General features: G+C 43.8%; 1 protein-coding gene across 1 annotated transcript in view; it reads left to right on the plus strand.

Annotated features, from left to right (window-relative positions):
• Positions 1-492: 492 nt before the first annotated feature.
• The window catches only part of LOC127922911 (protein eyes shut homolog), a 41,601-nt gene continuing 28,308 nt past the window's right edge, over positions 493-13,785 (plus strand). Inside the window, exons 1-2 of the mRNA XM_052506916.1 lie at positions 493-637; positions 4,372-4,442. The gene's annotated coding sequence lies outside the window, so the exon portion shown is untranslated. The remainder of the gene's footprint in view (positions 638-4,371; positions 4,443-13,785) is intronic.

The following is a 13,785-nucleotide window of genomic DNA, read 5'->3' on the forward strand; positions in this document are numbered from 1 at the left end:
CCTTCTCATCCACTGTGTTCAAAGACCACTGGAAGGTAAAAGCATGATTGTTTCTGACAGACCAACCGATCTGACCTTTATAGGTCTTGACCCTGGCTGGATTGGGTTGTGTTGTTTTGTTTGGGCTATGTCTGATCTGATGAATGACAATATTGATAGATTCACTATTTATTTAATTTAATAGATATTGCTATATTACATTTGCCAAAGTTTTGGTCTTATCATATATGCTTGGACATTTGAGATCATTTTTGCATGAATCTCCTTGCCGATATTGCTGAAAATATATTATATTGTTTGCAAAACTGTAATGCGCTCAATATCTACTCCTGTGTCTTATTCGAATCAGTATAATTTCCTATAGCCAACTTTGCTTTTAGGCTCTCTCATATCCATGACTTTGTTATTCCGATATTCTCATCATGGGCTCAGAGAAACACCTGCTGCTCGAGCCCTGAAAGCTCTCTAAGCGTCAGGTTTCCGTAGCAACAGGTCCTTCACCGAGGCTTCCGGTGTTGTCTCACATGTCCAAAGAAAACATTGTAGCTATCCTTTTTAAATTGGAAACATATGACTCCATGTACTTTTGCAACTAACCATCATTCGAAGTGTGCTGCTGCAACATGTTCAACTGAGGGTGAGCATACACGTATGTGATAATTCTGTATTGAACGACGCGCGAAACTAAATTGGTGAGCAGGGAGCTCGAACATAGAGGCGCGAGCAGCAGATGGCCCTGTGTGTCGTCAGATTATATCCTAGTTAAACCCAGGGCCTTGAGCATTTCTAGAGCGGGGGCAGACGTGGTGGATGTTGCTGAAATAGTCTACGGTTACTTTGTGTACATTATAATTGCGAATAAATGAATGCATGTAGCCAGGCATTATCATGGCCGTGCCGTAATTGCCTCCACTCGCCATAGGCTATAGTTGGTGATTGGAGAATAGCAATTATGTCCTCCTTGTGCGAACGGAGACGACGTCGTAGTTTAATAAAAATGTATTGGCTACCAAATTCATCTTACGAGTGGTAAAATATAATGTGTTATTAACTGTAGAAAACAAACGCATTCTTGACATTGTCTACAGAATGGGAGCGCCTGTGACTCATTATATTCTCCACAGTCTATTCTAGATTCTAGAGACGATGGTACTATACACCGTTGGCACTTGACATTTATCACCAGAGAACACACCAGTATCCACCAATAATTCGATCATCAGACCTATGTATGAACTGTGTGAATGACACATGCCATGGACAAGGTTGGTCTTTGAGTCCTACGTTTTCATAGGGGGATGTCATAAGCACATCATATCAAGTAGAGGTACAGGTTCCTGGATGTGGAACTTGCACTTCTTATTGATAGCCTACACACGTAGCATACAGTATGGTCTCATACACTGTAATTAAAGCAGTCAATTAGAGGTATAAACGATATAATGAAAGCCTGTAATAAGTCAATGCTTTTGGGTGGTTTAAGAAATAATCATCAGGATTTATGGGTGTTCCAGATAATTGGATTGATCCGGGAAATCAATAGTGAAATGATATAAATGCATCCCAAATTCTATCCCTGTGTAGTGCACCATTAACCAGAGCCCTATGGGATACCCCATGCGTCCTAGTCAAAAGTAGTGCACTATAGAGGGAATAGGTAGCCATTTGGGACAGAAGCTATATACATGTCTATTTAACAGCTTCTTCATCATCATATTCCTCAGTGCTCTGTATTGACCTGCAACCTTTCTGCTGGAAATGGAGGGAGGAGAGGAGAGGGAAAGAACGTGCAGGAGGGAGGGAGGAGAGGGAAAGAACGTGCAGGGGAGGGAGGGAGGAGAGGGAAATAACGTAATGGAGGGGAGGGAGGAGAGGGAAAGAACGTGCAGGAGGGAGGGAGGAGAGGGAAAAACGAATGGAGGAGGGAGGGAGGAGAGGGAAATAACGTAATGGAGGGAGGGAGGAGAGGGAAAGAACGTAATGGAGGGAGGGAGGAGAGGGAAAGAACGTAATGGAGGGAGGGAGGAGAGGGAAAGAACGTAATGGAGGGAGGGAGGAGAGGGAAAGAACGTAATGGAGGGAGGGAGGAGAGGGAAAGAACGTAATGGAGGGAGGGAGGAGAGGGAAAGAACGTAAGGAGGGAGGGAGGAGAGGGAAAGAACGTGCAATGGAGGGAGGGAGGAGAGGGAAAGAACGTGCAGGGAGGGAGGAGGAGAGGGAAAGAACGTAATGGAGGGAGGGAGGAGAGGGAAAGAACGTAATGGAGGGAGGGAGGAGAGGGAAAGAACGTAATGGAGGGAGGGAGGAGAGGGAAAGAACGTGCAGGAGGGAGGGAGGGAGGAGAGGGAAAGAACGAATGGAGGGAGGGAGGGAGGAGAGGGAAAGAACGTGGAGGAGGGAGGGAGGAGAGGGAAAGAACGTGCAGGAGGGAGGGAGGGGAGGGAAAGAACGTGCAGGAGGGAGGGAGGAGAGGGAAAGAACGTGCAGGAGGGAGGGAGGGAGGGAGGGAGGGAGGGAAAGAACATGCAGGAGGGAGGGAGGAGAGGGAAAGAACGTGCAGGAGGGAGGGAGGAGAGGGAAAGAACGTGCAGGAGGGAGGGAGGAGAGGGAAAGAACGTAAGGGAGGGAGGGAGGAGAGGGAAAGAACATGCAGGAGGGAGGGAGGAGAGGGAAAGAACGTGCAGGAGGGAGGGAGGGGAGGGAAAGAACATGCAGGAGGGAGGGAGGAGAGGGAAAGAACGTGCAGGAGGGAGGGAGGGAGGGAGGGAGGGGGAGAGGGAAAGAAAAGTGTAGGAGGGAGGGAGGAAGGGAGGAGAGGGAAAGAACGTGCAGGAGAGAGAGAGGGAGGAGAGAGAAAGAACGTGCAGGAGGGAGGGAGGGAGGGAGAGGGAAAGAACGTGCAGGAGGCCTTTGAGTGTACAGTGTGTGTGCCTGTGTGAATCCATAGGCCTGTAACACATTTGCAAATCATGGTCATTTATTTTGTGGTCCTTAGTGAGACTCTTCCTTGCTTTTCAAACGTGACAAATGCAACAGTCAGCAAACCGACAAGTCAATAAGTGTTTTGATGTCAGTGTTCAGAGAGACAATTCCTCCTCAACAAGTGATATATGTGATCGGGAGCTTGCCAGTGTGAAATGCAAGATTGTATTACTGTTACTGGCTGACCTTATATCAAACAAAACAAAACAGCTGGTTGATTTGTCAGACAGTTATTTGGTTTGGCTTCTTTGGCTGACTGACTGGCTGACTGGATGGAGTGTGTCCTCTGACTGACTGGCTGGCTGACTGGCTGACTGGATGGAGTGTGACCTCTGACTGACTGACTGGCTGGCTGACTGGATGGAGTGTGACCTCTGACTGACTGGCTGGCTGACTGGATGGAGTGTGACCTCTGACTGACTGGCTGGCTGACTGGCTGACCGGATGAAGTGTGACCTCTGACTGACTGACTGGCTGACTGGATGGAGTGTGACCTCTGACTGACTGACTGGCTGACTGGATGGAGTGTGACCTCTGACTGATTGACTGGCTGACTGGATGGAGTGTGACCTCTGGCTGACTGGATGGAGTGTGACCTCTGGCTGGCTAACTGGCTGACTGGATGGAGTGTGACCTCTGGCTGGCTAACTGGCTGGCTGACTGGATGGAGTGTGACCTCTGACTGACTGGCTGGCTGACTGGATGGAGTGTGACCTCTGACTGACTGACTGGCTGGCTGACTGGATGGAGTGTGACCTCTGACTGACTGGCTGGCTGACTGGCTGACCGGATGAAGTGTGACCTCTGACTGGCTGACTGAATGGAGTGTGACCTCTGACTGACTGGCTGGCTGACTGGATGGAGTGTGACCTCTGACTGATTGACTGGCTGACTGGATGGAGTGTGACCTCTGGCTGACTGGATGGAGTGTGACCTCTGGCTGGCTAACTGGCTGACTGGATGGAGTGTGACCTCTGGCTGGCTAACTGGCTGGCTGACTGGATGGAGTGTGACCTCTGACTGACTGGCTGGCTGACTGGATGGAGTGTGACCTCTGACTGACCATAGTCGGACTAAACCAGGCATCACGTCTCATTCCTGGAAAAAGGTTTGTTGGGACTCCTTTGCCCAGAGGGGGCAGCTCATCAGACCTGAGACATCTTGCAGCATTCCTCATCCTTTTTTCTACATTTTTTAAATTGCTTCCTGGCTACACAAATACAGAATGAATTGTGATTGATCTACATTCCATTATTGATAAGCTTCAGGTTTACAACTATCCCTGATTTTCACTGTCTCTACACAGCTCTTGGACTACTAATCAGATGTGTGGGATTGTTGGTGATAATTAGTAGGCCTACATTATTTAATTGTTTCATGTTCTCTTAGGCTGGCGTGTGACCTCTATGACTGACTGCAGTCGGACTAAACCAGGCATCACGTCTCATTCCTGGAAAAAGGTTTGTTGTGACTCCTTTGCCCAGAGGGGGCAGCTCATCAGACCTGAGGGAGATCTTGTCCCCAGGCAAGAAAGCTACAGACTTCTTTCTTTCTTTCAATCCAGTTTTTCCTCTATTTAACATGGGAAACAAAAAATCTTTGGAAAATCACTTCCAGGATGGTAAAACATTTTTAGTGTTAACTTAAATGACTAAAACCAGATGGAGCAATATCTTTTTTAAATAAGATAATCTTTGACAACTAATCGAAATATAAACTAGGCAGGGAGAATTTAAAATTCCAAAAATGTCATGGCATGGGGCTCCTATTGATTTGTTATGTTTGAGTCAGTCAGATAGTATAAGAACAAGGCACAATACCATGACGAAATGTGTAGATTTGCAGGACATTTTCTTTCAAACTTAAACGTGTTCTCTCTGCCTCATGGCCAAATGTGTAGATTTGCAGGACATTTTCTTTCAAACTTAAACGTGTTCTCTCTGCCTCATGGCCAAATGTGTAGATTTTCAGGACATTTTCTTTCAAACGTAAACGTGTTATCTCTGCCTCATGGCCAAATGTGTAGATTTGCAGGACATTTTCTTTCAAACTTAAACGTGTTCTCTCTGCCTCATGGCAAAATGTGTAGATTTGCAGGACATTTTCTTTCAAACTGAAACATGTTCTCTCTGCCTCATGGCCAAATGTGTAAATCTGCAGGAAATGTTCTTTCTAACTGAAACATGTTCTCTCTGCCTCATACAAATGTGTAAATCTGCAGGAAATGTTCTTTCTAACTGAAACAGTTCTCTCTGCCTCATGACAAAATGTGTAGATTTGCAGGACATTTTCTTTCAAACTGAAACATGTTCTCTCTGCCTCATGACAAAATGTGTAGATTTGCAGGACATTTTCTTTCAAACTGAAACATGTTCTCTGCCTCATGGCAAAATGTAGATTTGCAGGACATTTTCTTTCAAACTGAAACATGTTCTCTCTGCCTCATGACAAAATGTGTAGATTTGCAGGACATTTTCTTTCAAACTGAAACATGTTCTCTCTGCCTCATGGCAAAATGTAGATTTGCAGGACATTTTCTTTCAAACTGAAACATGTTTTCTGCCTCATTTAAAATGTGTAGATTTGCAGGACATTTTCTTTCAAACTGAAACGTGTTCTCTCTGCCTCATGGCCAAATGTGTAGATTTGCAGGACATTTTTTTCAAACTGAAATGTGTTCTCTCTGCCTCATGGCAAAATGTAGATTTGCAGGACATTTTCTTTCAAACTGAAACGTGTTCTCTCTGCCTCATGGCCAAATGTGTAGATTTGCAGGACATTTTCTTTCAAACTTAAACGTGTTCTCTCTGCCTCATGGCCAAATGTGTAGATTTTCAGGACATTTTCTTTCAAACGTAAACGTGTTATCTCTGCCTCATGGCAAAATGTGTAGATTTGCAAGACATTTTCTTTCAAACTGAAACATGTTCTCTCTGCCTCATGGCCAAATGTGTAGATTTGCAGGACATTTTCTTTCAAACTGAAACATGTTCTCTCTGCCTCATGGCCAAATGGGTAGATTTGCAGGACATTTTCTTTCAAACTGAAACATGTTCTCTCTGCCTCATGGCAAAATTTGTAAATCTGCAGGAAATGTTCTTTCTAACTGAAACATGTTCTCTCTGCCTCATGACAAAATGTGTAGATTTGCAGGACATTTTCTTTCAAACTGAAACATGTTCTCTCTGCCTCATGGCAAAATGTGTAGATTTGCAGGAAGTTCGCTAACTTTTCCACCGTTGGGAAACACTGGAATTGCTTATTTTTCCTGAATTTGTTTACCATTGACATGGTATTTATTCACAATATAGCTTAGCCTGTATTTTGACAACCAATCAAATGTTTGGGATTCATTCATTCATTCGATTGGTTTATGTTTTCTGTGGTACACCAGTGGAGGGATTCCAGGTGGAAAAACCAAACAGTCACAATATTGATCTACAGTATTAGCTTGCAACATGTTTTACATTCTCCCCCCATGTTTTAACTAATGTTAAACCTCAATATTTTGTGGTGTACATTTTCTCTCACTTCCATTAAATCACAGCTTACATCATGTCTCGTCCTCAGCATCTGGAAGATATTCTCATGTCTAAACCCTTTGGAAGAACCGATACAGGCAATTCTATTTCCATGTGATAAATTAGCACAAGCAAGTGTCTCTTGCCAGCGAGGGATGGAGAAAGAGAAATGGAGAGCAAGGAAAGAAAATAAAGAATAGGAGAGAGATTTACCAATACTGTGTTATTGATCCGTTGGCCTCAGCACACGTGTGTGATTGTCATCCTATTATCCAAGCTGACATCGAGCACGACAGGAGCATTAGATGCCCCTCTTCACCCCCCCTCCCTCCCTCAGCTTCTCCTCGTTACTCCTCTCTCCTATGAGTCAGCCAATGTCATCCTGATTAGAGCTGGGTGATATGGACACTAAATACACATCGTGAGAAATGTAACTATTTTGCTGGATAACAATGAATACAACATGAAGAAAATAAATTTAATGGATAAGTGTAACCACTTGACATTAGTGACGGGGCTCTAGACACGTTGTTTTCCAGTGCCAACTAAGACAACTGAGATGGAGATTTTAAAAATGAAGCTCACAAATCCAGGGAATATATGATTGATATGTTGATGTACAAAATGTAAAAATAGGATCCAGGGGCCTCATGTACACTGCGTGAGTATGTGGACAGCTGCTCATCGAACATCTCATTCCAAAATGATGGGCATTAACATGGAGTTGGTCCCCCTTTGCTGCTAAAACAACCTCCACTCTTCTGGGAAGGCTTTCCACTAGATGTTGGAACATTATTGCAGGGACTTGCTTCCATTCAGCCACAAGCATTAGTGAGGTTGGGCACTGATGTTGTGCGATTAGGCCTGGCTCGCATTCGGCGTTCCAATTAATCCCAAAGGTGTTTGATGGAGTTGAGGTCAGCCGTGCAGACCAGGCAAGTTCTTACACACTGATCTCGACAAACCATTTCTGAATGGACCTGGCTTTGTGCTTGGGGGCATGGTCATGCTGAAACAGGAAAGAGCCTTCCCCAAACTGTCGCCACAAATTTAGAAGAATGTCATTGTAGTATGCTGTAGTGTTAAGATTTCCCTTCACAGGATCTCAGAGGCCTAGTCCAAACCATGAAAACAGCCCAGGACCTTTTTTCCTCCTCCACCAAACTTTACAGTAACAATATGCATCCGCCAAACCCGAAGATTCGTCCGTCGGCCTGCCAGATGGTGAAGCGTGATTCATTTGAGAACTTGTTCTCAACTTGCCTACCTGGTTAAATAAAGGTGAAATAAATAAAATCACTCCAGATAACAAGTTTCCACTGCACCAGAATCCAATGGCGGCGAGCTTTACACCACTCCAGCCGACACTTGACATTGCGCATGGTGATCTTCGGGTTTATGCGTCTGCTCAGCCATGTAAACCCATTTCATGAAACTCCCGACGAACAGTTATTGTGCTGACGTTGCTCCCAGAGACAGTTTGGAGCTCGGTAGTGAGTGTTGCAACAATGGTTTTTACATGCTACGCGCTACAACGGGTTGAGCTCTAGTAGGGCAGAAATTTGATGAACTGACTTGTTTGAAAGGTGGCATCCTATAATGGTTGTCACATTGAAAGTCACTGAGCTCTTCAGTAAGGCCGTTCTACTGCCAATGTTTGTCTATGGAGATTGCATGGCGGTGTATTTCCATTGTGAATTCATGCAACATATCTTGACAGGCTATATATAATTTGACCACATCAGTGCATTTGTTACGATAATAATCCATATAAAGTACAGTAATTTGTTAAGTTAAAGGTATGTGTGAAAGTGTAACCATTGTTTCACTGAGATAATGGGAAATCAAATGAGATGGCAGATCTTGCTCTGTTGGAAAATTTGGCAAACGCTGCATTTTGCAGAGAGTGCATTTTTAGAGACGGGTGGGACTTTTTTTTGCAGGAGGTACAGATTGGTTCATCAGATATCATTTCCCAAAACCAATCTTAAGAATCTTTGCAAGGATTTAAGACCTTTAGAAAGGCGAACCCATGCCGTTTCGGTGAACATCAAAGTGCAATCCACCCTTTGGTTTTTGGCAACGGGCTCTTTTCAGCTGGAGCTTGTTGTTCGGCATCTCACATCCCCCGATGTGCCAATGTTTTATGTTCTGGATGCAAAATGAACTGAGAACAACATTTCCATACACCATCAGGGAAAACCAGGTCTGTTGTATAACTGAATGCATTCAACTGTAATGTGTCTTCCCTCTGCATTTAACCCAACCCCTCTGAATTAGAGAGGTGCGATTAAGCCTGGCTTAATTGACATTCACGGCTGTTTGTGATACAGCCTGGAATTGAACCAGGGTCTGTAGTGACACCTCTAGCACTGAGATGCAATGCCTTTAGACCGCTGTGCCACTCGGGAGCCCTTTACATGTTGCGTTTTATATTTTTGCTCTGTATATATTTTCCATTGCTAAGGCAACGTGAATTGTCCTAATGGTCCTCTGTTGCTATGTTATTATTTTTATTGGTCAAACCACGACTGAGGGAGCCAAATAAAACCTTTTGGTTGTACTCAACCTCTGGCACGAACACCTATATTTTGGTTGCACTGTTGTAGGCTATTTCATGGTACGGCCTTGTATATATTCCCCATGGCCTTTTAAAGGGATGATTTTGACCATATATGGTTAATTGGGGGCGTTTCGAAATGCAAATAGCCAAGGTCACACGCGTGCACTGAGGATGAGAACAATTGGTATTTATCAACAGTTTTACCGGTGTGCATATAATTGTTTGATAAATGACATTTTTCTATGTGTACGAACATTCAAAATGATGTTTGTTAGTAGTATTTTAGAATAGTTTCTATGCAATATGAGGCCCCAGAATGATAAAAAAATATATATATCTTCAGGGAATTCGCAGACATCCTTGTGCATTGACCTATAGGCTCTATTATACACCACGTGAGGAAGTGGGAACTCACAACACTTCTAACTCTAAATATTATGTTGTTGCTATATATCTATTAGCCATGTAGGCTAATTGATGAATCTGTCAGTAAATGTAGGCTAATGTTCTAAAAACCGTTCCAGAGCAAGGCCGAGGCTACTTGATGTAGGCCTATTCACTGCAAATGGTGCTCTCCACTCCACCAAAACCATACTACAGCCAACTCCGGTTGTAAAGTGGTGCCATGAACTCTGTTAAGAGGTGACAAATACATAATATACTCGCAGAAAGCTGTGACTGTCCTCTCTGTAACTAGAATGACAGTAGTTGCTATGAAAACTGTATTTGTTCCCAATAGCATTTTGAGTAATGGTCATATGCTTGTGCTTCTCAGAATGCATCTCTCCCTCCTCCGTGTCACAGTGGGAAGAGGGGTGAGAGTGGCTCGCCCACACAACAGGCGACAGCCTAACAGGGCCAGGCACACTTTCATAGCAGGAATCAACATAATGTATAGGCTATTACTGTTGACTAGATAATGGTTCTACAACAATCTACTGGAACGTCGTGTAGCATTGCTTCGGTAAGAGGAAGGCAATGTCGATCATTTTCGGTTTATCTCCCCCCAAGGTCGCTCTTCTACAGACTACCATGCCCTCTTCAATTCATCCCCTTACCCCTCTCACCTTGTTATTTGGGTTAACTCTTCTCCTCCTCCTCTCCCCATGCATCGCCCAATTTGATCCTTGTGTGAACGGAAGGAGAACTCAGAGACTACCTCTTCTCCTCCTCCTCTCCCCATGCATCGCCCAATTTGATCCTTGTGTGAACGGAAGGAGAACTCAGAGACTACCTGTTCATCTGGGTTCTATCATATCTAGAAAGTAGTGGTCTTTATTCCAAATGGCACCCTACAGTATTCCTTACACAGTGCACCATTTTTTACCAGAGCCCTATGGACCCTGGTCAATGGAAGGGCACTATTTAGGAAACAGAGTGCTATTTGGGGTGTAGCCATGGTTCTTTAGACCAGGCCTGTTGCATGAATACGCTCTCTCAGCCCTTTTCATACATCAATATTATGACATGTGCCCCTGTGCTTGAATTTGAATATCAATCATAGAGCACTCTTCAAGCTTGTTGCTCCTTCTCACTGGTAATGTAAAACCTCATTTCACATCTCATAATGGTAAATAAGGACTCGGTGCAAACGCGTTACCTACGCAGGCTGAGACATTAAGCATAGAGTTGTTGTTTAATTCAAATATGCTTATTGGATACAGATTTTACAGCAAAGGTTGGATGATAGAAACATTTTTTTCTGCTGCATTCGCTTAATTTACCCATGAAATTCATCCAAGATGAAAGTCTATTGCCTTGCCTCCTAATTCTGATATGTATGGTGGTTTTCATGGTAACGGACCTGTCTCTTGACTAAATGTATCATCTGGTGAGTTTAATGAAAGATGATACCTGTCAGATCTGGGTTCAGATAATATTTGTTTTCTTTCAAATACTTCAGGTGTGCTTCATGGATCTTGCTTGTCACAATGGATTAGTCCCAAAAGCGCACATGTGACCCATTTGGCTCTCCAGACAGGCTTAATCAAACACACAAAGTATTTGAAAGGAAAACAAATACTATTTGTACCCAGGTCTGGAATAATACCCATCATGTATTTGATTATAGTCCTGGGTGTACTCTGACCTTTACTTCAAAGAAAACCTCCCAGGCTGATAATTAGGCTAGGATCTGATACCTCAGTATGTCTGACAGTTCCTGTTGACAACATGGATACTCTCCAAATAGAGCCCCACAGTGGAGGTGTCATAATGCCCATAAAACCTAGTGGTCAAACAAGGAAAGCTTTCCAATTGTTTTTTTCCATAGGGGAGTTTAGAAACACGTAAAATAAAGGCTGTGTTTCATGTATTCTTACCCTGGTGTGACATTTTGCTAACCATGTAAATCTCTCTAGGACAAGATGACTTTTATCAATATAGTCGCCTGTATTTGGTCTCATATTCGAAAATGCTAATTAGCGTCAAAGTAGACAAATCAAGAGATTCTTACCTTTGCTTCAATTTGGTAGTCTCATCCAGATCACCATGGTATTTGTAGTTCTTTATGATAGAGGCAAATTAGCATTTTATTTTTGTGGATAAATACAGGCGACTATATTGATAAAAGTCACCTTGTCCTAGAGAGATTTACATGATTATTAAAACGTCATGCCAGGGTAAGAATACACGAAACACAGCCCTTATTTGAAGTGTTTCTAAAATCCACTATGGGAAAAATTAGTGGTGGAAAAACGATTGGAACCATTTCCCTGTTTGACTGCTAGGTGTTATGGGTATTAATGACTCATACTGTGGTACTCTATGGCACTCTTTTTCTTTCGACTACTGTACTAATGTTGACCAGGGCCCATGGGGTAGGTCCCTTGTAGGGAAAAGGGTGCCATTTGGGAGACAACCTATGTATCCAGTTGTGGTTTCCTTTTTGTTTGTTCAGTAATCATGAGCCTCTGATTACATAGTAATTAACCTCCACACGTATAGAGATTATTCTTCTAACTATAGAAACACAGTAAAACAATTATACTGTCCAGTCTCGTTATTATTGGTCTATTACCCAATATAATAAATATAATTATTTTAATTATAGCAACATAGTTGATTTGTTTATGAATACAAATAAATGTACAGTATTTATACAATCTTTGCATAGTAAAGGGCAGCTGGATTTGTCTTTATCCACAGTAAAGCTTGTGTTATCAGTACAGACTTTCCATGCTCTTTTCTTCACCTCCCTCCTGAACGACTGTACCGTGAGAGAGATGGTGAGCTGAGGAACACAATGGCATCGTTCCTTCCTGTCTCCGACTGTGTCCCAAACGGTACGGTTTTTCGCTCCAAGCCCAGTGGTAATTTATCAACCAATTAATTATTTGAATCAGGTGCACTTTATTAGGGTTGGAGTGAATCCCTACAGGATAGTCGCTCTCCAGGAACAGGGTTGGAGAGCCCCATTATAAACAATTGCAAATTGTTAATCAAGGAAGGTTGTTGATGGTAATGTACTGCCCTGCCCTGCCCCAAGCCTGGTTGTTGATGATGGTACTGCTCCAGACCTGGTTGTTGATGATGGTACTGCTCCAGGCCTGGTTGTTGATGATGGTACTGCTCCAGGCCTGGTTGTTGATGATGGTACTGCTCCAGGCCTGGTTGTTGATGATGGTACTGCTCCAGACCTGGTTGTTGATGATGGTACTGCTCCAGGCCTGGTTGTTGATGATGGTACTGCTCCAGGCCTGGTTGTTGATGATGGTACTGCTCCAGGCCTAGTTGTTGATGATGGTACTGCTCCAGGCCTGGTTGTTGATGATGGTACTGCTCCAGACCTGGTTGTTGATGATGGTACTGCTCCAGGCCTGGTTGTTGATGATGGTACTGCTCCAGGCCTGGTTGTTGATGATGGTACTGCTACAGGGCTGGTTGTTGATGATGGTACTGCTCCAGGCCTGGTTGTTGATGAGGCCTGGTTGTTGATGATGGTACTGCTCCAGGCCTGGTTGTTGATGATGGTACTGCACCAGGCCTGGTTGTTGATGATGGTACTGCTCCAGGCCTGGTTGTTGATGATGGTACTGCTCCAGGCCTGGTTGTTGATGATGGTCCTGCTCCAGGCCTGGTTGTTGATGATGGTACTGCTCCAGGCCTGGTTGTTGATGATGGTACTGCTCCAGGCCTGGTTGTTGATGATGGTACTGCTCCAGGCCTGGTTGTTGATGATGGTACTGCTCCAGGCCTGGTTGTTGATGATGGTACTGCTCCAGGCCTGGTTGTTGATAATGGTACTGCTACAGGGCTGCTGCACTGGAAGGTTCTCTCTTTCTTCTGTCGTCCTTTTTCTTTCACTGTCATTCTCCTTTCTCTAACTCTTTAACGGTCTGTCTGGTCTGGTCGTGAGTGAGTCTGCTATCCATACTACAGTGTAATGTTTCAGAAAGGATAACACTTCAATGGGATGGCTATAGATGGGAAGGATGGGAAGGGATTGTGATATGGTTTCATATACAAGGACACCATGTTTAAGCTGGAAACATGGTTCATTATTGATAGAGATAACTACAGTATGTCCAGCATTGTCAACATTTGATCGTTGTAATTGACTACAGTACGCTCGCATGATTGTTCCTCATTGCTTTACAATCATACAATGTGGATAAAACAACCGTTGATAGAAATACAATGTATTCAGGTCAAAGGGATCTTTGCCAATGCAAAGCAGGAACAATCCCTCCCCAGACAGCTTGCTCTGTCAAACAGTGT

Source organism: Oncorhynchus keta, unplaced genomic scaffold (genome assembly GCF_023373465.1).
Source record: "Oncorhynchus keta strain PuntledgeMale-10-30-2019 unplaced genomic scaffold, Oket_V2 Un_contig_27618_pilon_pilon, whole genome shotgun sequence".
Classification (NCBI taxonomy): domain Eukaryota; kingdom Metazoa; phylum Chordata; class Actinopteri; order Salmoniformes; family Salmonidae; genus Oncorhynchus; species Oncorhynchus keta.